We start from the raw sequence: 10,260 nt of genomic DNA, 5'->3' as shown, positions 1-10,260 counted from the left end.
CACTTGGATACACGTCAGAGAGGTAGGACTTGTTATTATCACTGGCTTTAGCACTCACATTGTCATCGCTTCTTTGACACCGAGCTCACTCATATTTACACCCATTCGCCTGCCTGCCCACACACACACGCACACACACACACGCACACACACACTTGCACAACTGTTGGATTTTTTGTGCGGGAATTTCTCTTCAGTCCTGTCTCCATGATGATAATTGGTGGGGCTTTGCCTACACATGGCTCTCCCGAAACTAAGGTCATTGAAGCAAGGGCGTAACTTTGGCTGGAACATTGGGGGGGGGGGGGGGGGGGGGGGTTGAGGTCTCCACCCATTATGGGGGAAACATGATTATTTTCCCCCCCGTAATTTACACCCATGCATTGGAGGAGGACAGGACAGCCTGGGACGGGAGAGGACAGGACAGCCTGGAATGGGAGAGGACAGGACAGCCTGGGACGGGAGAGGACAGGACAGCCTGGGACGGGAGAGGACAGGACAGCCTGGGACGGGAGAGGACAGGACAGCCCGGGACGGGAGAGGACAGGACAGCCCGGGATGGGAGAGGACAGGACAGCCTGGGATGGGAGAGGACAGGACAGCCTGGGACGGGAGAGGACAGGACAGCCCGGGATGGGAGAGGACAGGACAGCCTGGAATGGGAGAGGACAGGACAGCCTGGGACGGGAGAGGACAGGACAACCTGGGACGGGAGAGGACAGGACAGCCTGGGACGGGAGAGGACAGGACAGCCCGGGACGGGAGAGGACAGGACAGCCCGGGATGGAAGAGGACAGGACAGCCTGGGATGGGAGAGGACAGGACAGCCTGGGACGGGAGAGGACAGGACAGCCTGGGATGGGAGAGGACGGGTATCTGGGGGGCCACATGTCCTCGGCAGCTGTCTCTGATTGAAGGAAGAGCCAGAATTGCTTTCATGGGGGCTGCGGTTCGCTCCAGAAGCGGGCGATGATAAGTAACAATACCCCCGGGAGCTAGTTAAAGCTGCCTCACGCACGCTGCAGAAGACCTTTAATGTGGCCGCGTTAGGGCGCCATCAGGCTGTCGGCAGGCGGAGCCGCCCCACGCTCACGGAGGATTACCCAAGCATTCGTCACACTCACATCAAAAAAAGAAAAATGTATATAATCGGGCGAGAATTTTAAATGTTGTTTTCCCGCGGTGCACTTCTGAGGCGTAAACTCTTAGGCGTGATCAAAGTGCCTAGCATGTTTGCGCACGATGGCGGTACGAGAGGCCGTTTGTGCATGGCCTGTGATCAGAGCCCGGCTGTCTGGCACGCACGGCAGGTGCGACGCACCGGACGCGCCGGCTCTGGGTGTGACTCTGCCTAATGACTCAATCAGCATAATGAGGGCGTGCAGCAGAGTCTGGATCCTCAGAATAACCTAAATACCCAAAGTACATGCCACATGTTCCTCCAGCTCAGGGACAAAACTTTAGCGTGTTTCCCTTCTGCACACATATGTTTACTCGGTTGTTCTGGTGCGTGAGTGTGCTGCAGGTGTGAAAACATTATATATTATATTTTTATCTTCCGAAACCTAGGCGACCGCACTCTGGGTCACATCATGATATCTCAGGCCTTTGTTCTGGCAGCTCTATGTAACTATTTACAGAGTACATGTGCTCATATCCAGGACGGTTACCTTCCTCAAGGGGTATTTATGCTGTACTGGATGGACCGTAAAACTTTCACTTATCGTTTTGTGACAATAAGGCAATAAAATCAATGACTTGCCCAATAATAGCATAGATCTCACCAACTTAAAAAAAAACTTTACAGCGAACATTATAATATATTCATTTTCATGTGAATATAAACATATCATTTAACACTGTTTAATTTAACAAAAGCGTAAAGCTCAAAGACTCAAAAAATGACAACCTCTCTCACACATCTGGCTGAATTGTTATTGGCTTTTTGCCTGGAAAAATCACATTTTGTCTCATTTACTCCAATACAGACACACCACGCAGTTACTGCAGAGCAGGCAGAACAGGAAACGCTGGGTTCATTATAAATCTCATCCTTCACTTTAATAGCGTGGGATAATTAAAAGAAAAAGCATTCAGATACCACCCTGTGCCTCTGCCAGACGGCTTGGAGGTGGAAAACAAAGATAAAGTGTGTTTATTATTTCACAACAAAGTGGCAGCAGAAGGTAAGGGAGCCTATCGGTGGGCGGGGGGGGGTTGGGGGTGCGTGGGGGCAAATCCAATTTGACTCTCAGGAGAACGCTGTCGTCCCCAGTGCCTAAGCTGACCGCGGCTTAAATTGTTCTGCAAATGAGATGTGTGTATTTGCTAAACAAATTTTTGCTCTATTCCGCTAAGCTTTGGAGGGTATAAGAGTTCTTATGCATTTAATATATGCTCTGAGTGTATCCTGTCAAATAGAGATCAGAATCAATACCGGTCCAGAGTGGCCCATTAAAGGTAAATCAGCCTGAGCCCTGTGCATGCTCGCCTCACAGTTGCTGTCATTAGGGATCGTCCTGCAGATTATCAGGGCAAAGAGAAAAGCAGAGAAAAGCAGGTCCCTGTGCAGAGAGACCTCTGTGCATCATTCCAGGAAAAGCACTCGACACGCAGGAAAACGCGACGCCATTGCAAGTGGCTGCGTCCACGAGCTGCCGCAGGAATAGCCGCCGTCTCTCGCTCGGATGTTTAATTGGGATTCAGGTGAGCGCGTGACAGCACCCGTGGCCCCCAAGCACCGAGCCCTCCCCACGCTACATGCAGCTCCAGTCACGCTGCTGCGGAGATACCGTGTGACCCCCGCCCCCCGCCCCCCCCCACTGCCTGGATCGGGGCGCCTGTACCTTAATTGTCTTTATCTCAGAAAAGCCTGGTGTGAACTGGCTTTTAGAAGAACACGAATACCAGTTATAGTCAAACGCATCACGATTAGGCAGCCGCCACGAGTTCAGAAGAGCAGCAGAAGGCGCTGCCGCGGCAGGGGCTGCGTGAAGCGCAGCATAGTGTGTCCTGGGAGGTATTAAGGCACCTACTTCTCTAACATTTACCCAATTAATTATTTCTGAGTCATACTCACATTCTCTTTTCACCGCTCTTTGTTATTTTTTTGCCTTTTTGTTCCCTTTTCAGTAACATTTTATGAGGCGGCACAAATAATTTAGTATTATGCTGTTACTTATGTATTAATTAACCACAAACTGAGTCTTAGTTACTAACTGATCTCATGTTAATTCATCATTAATGAATTGTGATGCATGTTTTATCTCAAGCAGTTACTATATTTGTTACTACAGTAGAACCTTGGAATCCGCCTCTTAACTCGACCGACTCAGACATCGAACGGGTCTGTTGACTTTTTTTCAACTGGTATGCTGGACATCAGCATCCCAGAGTTCCTGGGATGCTGATGCCTATGACTCGCTGTTCCTGTGTTCGGTGTGAATTTTTTTGTGCTTTATCTAGAGTACTTTTTGTGATACAGTAATCATGGGCCCTAATAAAGTGTGCAGTGATAGCAGCAAACCAAAGAGTATATTTGTTCATGATTTGTATTTCAGTAGTAACTAGGTTACTACTAAGTATTTGTGCCCCCTCAAGTTAAATGTTACCCTATTCATCCCCTTGGCTGGAAGGCAGCTTGATGAACTTCTGTCTGCCTGAGTCAGTCGCCTGTCCCTGGGCGTGTGAGTTCACAGGATGCATTTAGTGGCCCCACATGCTTTTGTTATTGGTGTGAGAGAGACTCGCTGGTGAGGGATGGAGCGGCTGAGGGCTGTATGGCGGGTGGAGGAAGGGGAGGGATCGGGATTTTCAGGGAGAAATGAGATCAGCCTGCCAGGATGAGTGTCTTCTCACTCTTTCTGCTCCACCAGAGCCACGATGTGAGAGAGACGGGGGGGTAAAGATGCGACGGAGGGGGGAGTCATGATGAATGAGAGACAATATGTTCCCAATTAGAGAATACTCCTGAGAAGCTGCCACTCTTTCCAGCAGAGCCCTTGTCTTCCAGAGTGGTGATGGAGTCTGAGGCTTTCATAAACGGCAAGCCGTTCGGCTGCGAGACGAGCCGAGTTAGGAGGCGAGCGGCGCCGTATGGAGATGAAAAATGAAAAACATTGCTGGACATTTAGATTGACTTTTTCCGCATCACTATGCAATGACAGCAATAATATTGCACTCTGAGCTCTTATCTGTTTGGGGGGGTAGGGAAGGGGTATTTTCCCCCACAGAAGATCTGGAAAGAGTGCAAGGGTTATGTTGAGCAGTGTTATTGCTGCTGGAAAACGTATCATTTTAACATTGTTATTCACGGCACACGCAATTATTTTGAAAATAAATTCAGCGATGATAAAAATTGCTCCTCCTGGGTTCGGTAAATGACTTCCTTGTTATTATAGAGAAGACAAGGTGTTTATTAGGGGCCTCGTTGGCTTATTGCAGAAGGTTTCTCAGTTTGAGTAATTGACCAATTAGCTGTAATTTCAGGAGGCGCACTCACCCCGTGCTTGTACTGTAAAAGCGAGAGTATCGCCGGGATGCACATTAATGAATCCCACTGAGACCCATCTACCTTTAGAGTGGGAAGGAGCCTGTGCAGCTCTCTTCCTTCCAAATCTTTCTAACAAGATGTTATACTGGTGACTAACAAGTGAAGTGCTCGACATTTTTAGTGCGGCTCTCCGCTGCTGTACAAAAGCAATCCATCATACGCAGGTATTTATTCCTCTCAGATATCGTACCGCATTGAAGCCAAAACATGAATTTGATTGTGGTGCAGCTTAATGATTTGCACAGCAAGATCCCTTCTCGTCCTTGCAGGTGACTCTTTAAAGTAAGCTTGCTTTCTCTTTCTCCTTTCGGGTTTGTGACTTTCTTCCGGTTTCTCTGTGAAATGGAACACTGCATCCACCAAAGGATTGATGCTACGCTTCCTCTCCCTGATGGGCTGGGTGCTCTCTCTTCTGCGATTTGCTCTGCCGCTGTGCATTCTGGGACTCTGGCTTCCGGCCAAGGATACTCCATCCTCTTCAATGGTGCAGCCTCCGGCCAGTGGCAGATACTGACCTGTGGCCACTGATCACCCGTTAGATGCCTCAATGCCACAGCATCGTGGAGCTGACGGAGAAGGAGACATGCTTTTTGTTCTGAGTTTGAGTTTAGGGGTAAGATTACAAAGAGAACCCGGCCCTGAAGACTGAGGAACAGGGTTGGTTGGAATATTTAAACCCTTGATTATGTAAACCCTCCTTTGTATATTTTCTATGAATGCCCCACCTCAGCGTTAATGGAGTAAAGAAAAAATGGGCCAAAATATTTTTGAAGATTTTGATATTCAATTTTAAATCATCCATATGAAAAAGTCCCGAGGTTCTGCCATGGAACAGACAGCAGGGTGGATAAACTATTGAAGCATCATATACGTCTTTGTGCAAATTCTTTGAAACAAGTCGTCGTGTCTAAATGCAGACGGACGGAGCAAAGTTCAGACGGACGTCACAGTCACATGAATTCATACTTATCTCGGCCTCAGCACGTCTGCGGGTCCTTGAGCAAGGCCCCTAACCCCCAGCTCCCTGGGCGCTGCCATGGGTGGCTGCTCTTTGCAGCCAGTTTGCTCTCACCTTCAGAGAGCAGGTGGGGGTGGCTGAAGAGAATTTCCCCATGGGGATCAATAAAGTATCAATTATTATTATCACCCTGCGTCCAGATTTAGGTGATTTGATAAAAATTGTATGGGAATAACCCAGGATGGGGTGGCAGTTCATCGCAGGGTTCATGCACCATTCATGCCTATGAGGTATCTGGCAACTTCAGTTAAACTCAACATGTTTTTGGACTGTGGGGGAAAAACAGAGAAGCTAAAGGAAACCCTATGATGACACATTGAGGCGCCCGAACCCCAGAGCATTCACTTGTAACATACATGGATGGCTGAAGCACAGTCATACCACCCAGCTCTAACTCCACCTGAGCAGGCCTGCCAGTCTGTGGGCACAAGGCCTCCTCTGTCCATCCACTCAGCTCTAACCCCAGCCGAGCAGGCCTGCCAGTCTGTGGGCACAGTGCCTCCTCTGTCCATCCACTCAGCTCTAACTCCACCTGAGGAGGCCTTCCAGTCTGTGGGCACAGTGCCTCCTCTGTCCATCCACTCAGCTCTAACCCCAGGCGAGCAGGCCTGCCAGTCTGTGAGCACCGTGTCTACTCTGTACATCCACACAGCTCTAACTCCACCTGAGCAGGCCTGCCAGTCTATGGGCACAAGGCCTCCTCTGTCCATCTACTCAGCTCAAACCCCAGCCGAGCAGGCCTGCCAGTCTGTGAGCACAGTGTCTACTCTGTACATCCACACAGCTCTAACTCCACCGGAGGAGGCCTGCCAGTCTGTGGGCACAGTGCCTCCCAGGCCTGCCAGTCTGTAGGCACAGGGCCTCCTCTGTCCATCCACTCAGCTCTAACTCCACCTGAGCAGGCCTGCCAGTCTGTGGGCACAGTGCCTCCTCTGTCCATCCACTCAGCGTCCTCTCTGCCCTGTTGGCTGTGCAGACCAGCAGGTCCCAGGCCACTGCATGCACGTCTGTGTGACAAATTGTTTCAATTAATTTGCACAAGGGTGTGTATGTTAAGACCAATAGCATGAATTCAAATCAATAATGAAGTAATCTACATTTATCTATGTGATGCTTACAGCAGTATGAGAGCATGCAGCTGTACCCAACAGTGACCCAGCTGGCCATCTCCGCCTTGCACCTGCAGCCAGTTCCATCATTCCACACTACAGAGCCATGGAGCGGGGGGGGGGGGGGCTGCCTCGCAAGGGGCCCCCACGGTTCATCCTCTCACCAGATCTCGTCCTTCCACTGGCCTTAATCCCTGACGCTCACTCAGATCTAAGCCATTTCTAAGGGATTAATGACACTGAAGTCTTCATGTAACCAAAGCCTTTTTTTTAAGGACAGACATTTATATAGAGTGAGGAATTCAAAACGAAATCAGAGAGATTTTTTCACCCGAGCTAAATGCCCGGCTGCTGGGAGGGCGCTCGGCTAAGACTCTGTGTGACATGATGACTGGTCGACTGCTTCTGACTCCTAATGAATATGGATGGGCCTGTTTATGCCTGTATGAAATTAGTCAGACACGTTTCATGGGCCCGTGTTTGAGAGCCTTCAGAAACAGGCCTGGCATATTCCTGCCACGGCCTATCTGTCTGTGTACTATGCCGAACGATTTATTTATTTGAATTCAATGCATTTGGGCTTTCAATTCGAGTTCATACTGTCTTAAAAAGGATTATCCTCAGTACCTTAGTCTGATTTGAATTTGAATAGGTGGGAATTTATTTTGAGGTGCTCAATACCTCCAGACAAATCGTGAACACCCCATAATTCAATTCCACCAGCACCATGACCACCACCAGGAAAGATGGAAGGGAAATCTCTTTGCACTGTTCTGTCTATAGTAGCTCGTCCTTCACACCAAAGTTTGAATATTAATTCAATGTCTATGGATACATAATGGCAGGTATTTGCAGTGGCCAAAGGTATTTCATTCTGCCCATTCATCGCCATGTGTTTTTATGTATTACTGCATTGGCGTCAATGGACTACAAGTAATCTGGCTTTACAGGGTAAAATTATACTGCGCTATGTCTTAAGAGCTAATTGTTTCACACAAAAGGCTTCTCACAAGATTTTCAGGATATGCTAAAAATCTAGCAGGACCTGTGAAATGTTTGGGTGTTACATCCGACAATCAGCAGGAAATGATGCAGAACTTCACACTTAAGCTAATACCTCAAACTGCAAAGGATGTCCAGAAAGCCAAGAAAAAGGTGAGATAAAACACTGTCATCATCATTAGCCCTTGTGCCGTCCTGCACTGGCTTCATGGCGGTAAACCCGTCCAGCAAAAATGCTGATTAATGACAACAGACGAAAGCAACGCTGGGCGATGCAGCCCACTCCACCCCCATGCTGAAACACTATACAGACCAGCAATACTCGTGAAATTAGCTGTGAACCACCACCCCCCAATCGAAATTACAGTTTTACCCTCCCACACTCACAATGTTTTTTTTTGCATCAAGATGTTTGATGGGTACCAAGGATCCAGAAGTGCCTCAGCGGGGACCTGCTCTCCCTTTCTTTAAAAGGCATTGGCGTCGATTGATCCATGATCAGCCACAGCATTGATAAATAATTTAAAAGCTTTCAGAGTAATTTGAGGTGAACAGGAACACAGCAATGGCGATGAGGCTTGGCTTGGCTCAAAGGTCCCAACACCCCGCAAGGGGGGGACTAGCTCCCCTCCCCCGCCCGCCACAGTGGAGGAAATGCTCATAGAGATCAATGCAATCTGGCTTGAAAGAAAATCAATCAGTTTTGGCTGTGTGGCAGGATGGCAGAATGGCCGTAGGAGGGCGACGATTTACACACCAGAGGCTTGATAGGATGTTAACTTCCTGATAGTCATTTTTTGCATGGAGCGAGTGTTGCGAGTTTTTATCTCTGAGCTGGCCTAAGGCTAAATCGAAGATGGGTTTTCTCAACTTTTTTATTATAGCTCCTTTCTGCGATGCACTTTATATAGGCTATATTACATAATATTTCACGTCAATGCCAAGTCAAAGAATATTTTAGCCTTCAAAACTGGATAAAGGGCAAGTGTAAACTACTAATTGCATAAGCTTCCTAGCCAGTTGCATGCTCAAAAAGAAAATAACATCCTATTAAATATACTGAGAATTGACAAAATAATGGAAACCCCTAACAATATATTAATAATGTGGATCTAATCGGGCATTATGTCACCCCTTTCCTTCAGAACTGCTTCAGTTCTTCTTGGAACTCAATCATACAAATCCTGTAGTGCGTGTGGTGGGATATTGAACCATCAAGAACAGTCTCTGGTTCTTTGAACAATGAAGGATTCTGTGCTATACAACTTCCCATAAAGGTTCAATGGCATTTAGATCTGCTGATTGGGGATGCCGTCCTGGTGTTGATAATACCGCTACAGAATTTGTAGTGGGGATTATCATCTTGGATTTTGTGAACATCACGAAGGAACAGAGCAGCTCAGGGTTCTCCTGTCCTCCATTTTCCTTGGACACCACATGACCATGCAGAGCAATTATCAGCCTTAATCACTCCCACAACATGGCTGTCCATGGCAACAGAGATTGGGCGCTGAAGGATTCCTTCAGATGTAAGACCTTTCAGATATAGGAAAAAAGGTACAAGATGGGCCACTTCTTTTTCCATTAGTCAGAAGTCCAGGCTCCTTACACCAAGTTATGTCTTTCTGTGCACTTAGCTTGGATACCAGTAGTTTCCACATAGCAGTCATGCTGTAAATGTGGGGCTCACGTGACACAGTTTTTGTGACCAATGCACCAGCATTTTAGCCCCTGACTCTTTGGTATCCTTGGAACTTTGTCATGTTGCTTTGAAGGCTCACATATCAAAGTCATGATCATGTGACCTCTTATCTGTCTGACACATTTCCATTCGCTGTTCAGCCCATGATCTCTATGGCTGCATTTGTAATTGTGATTCAGTTACTTCAAAGTTAAATTGTTTTTTTTCATGTGTTTCCTTTATTTTGTTCACCCTCTGCACAAGAACTTTCAAATTCTCTTCTTTTACTTGCAGAAGTGTAGTTAAACCTCACTTTTCACGATTATGATGCCGACATGAGACACCGCTACCTCACACAGAATTTCTTTTTTGAATAACATTTTACAATATAACAAGCAAATGTCTTGCCATTAAACAGACTGATTCATTTCATCCTGATTTATTATCCTGGAAATACTGACTAGAAATGAGTGTTAGAAATTCAAGGAGCATTAGATATGGTTTTCAAACTTTTTGGACATTGCATTCAGAACATCTCCAGTCTTGAGTTTTCAAATAAATGAATTGGCATTTTGTCTCATTTATAGCCACTTCTCTCCCAAAAAAAGGTTTTCACAGGGAATGAGTTGTCAGTGATCATAATGCCTTGTCAGATGTTTACTTGTTTATCCTATCCTGTATAAAAGGAGAGATGCATGAACCACTTCTTTCATTATAAAGCAATGTTTCCTGTTTCCTAATGCTGATGCAACTTGAAATACACGATATTAGGTACTCCTCGTAGTATCAGGACCCTCTTTTGTCTCCAGAACCACTTCAAGGGTTGACAGTTTATGCATTTGGAGAAGTTTGCCTGCACACCACTTCTGCACTGAGCTGCTATTTTTGCAATGTTAAG

This window comes from Paramormyrops kingsleyae, chromosome 11, assembly GCF_048594095.1.
Source record: "Paramormyrops kingsleyae isolate MSU_618 chromosome 11, PKINGS_0.4, whole genome shotgun sequence".
In the NCBI taxonomy this organism is placed as follows: domain Eukaryota; kingdom Metazoa; phylum Chordata; class Actinopteri; order Osteoglossiformes; family Mormyridae; genus Paramormyrops; species Paramormyrops kingsleyae.
The sequence above is the reverse complement of the archived record's forward strand: the minus strand, read 5'-3'. Positions refer to the sequence as shown.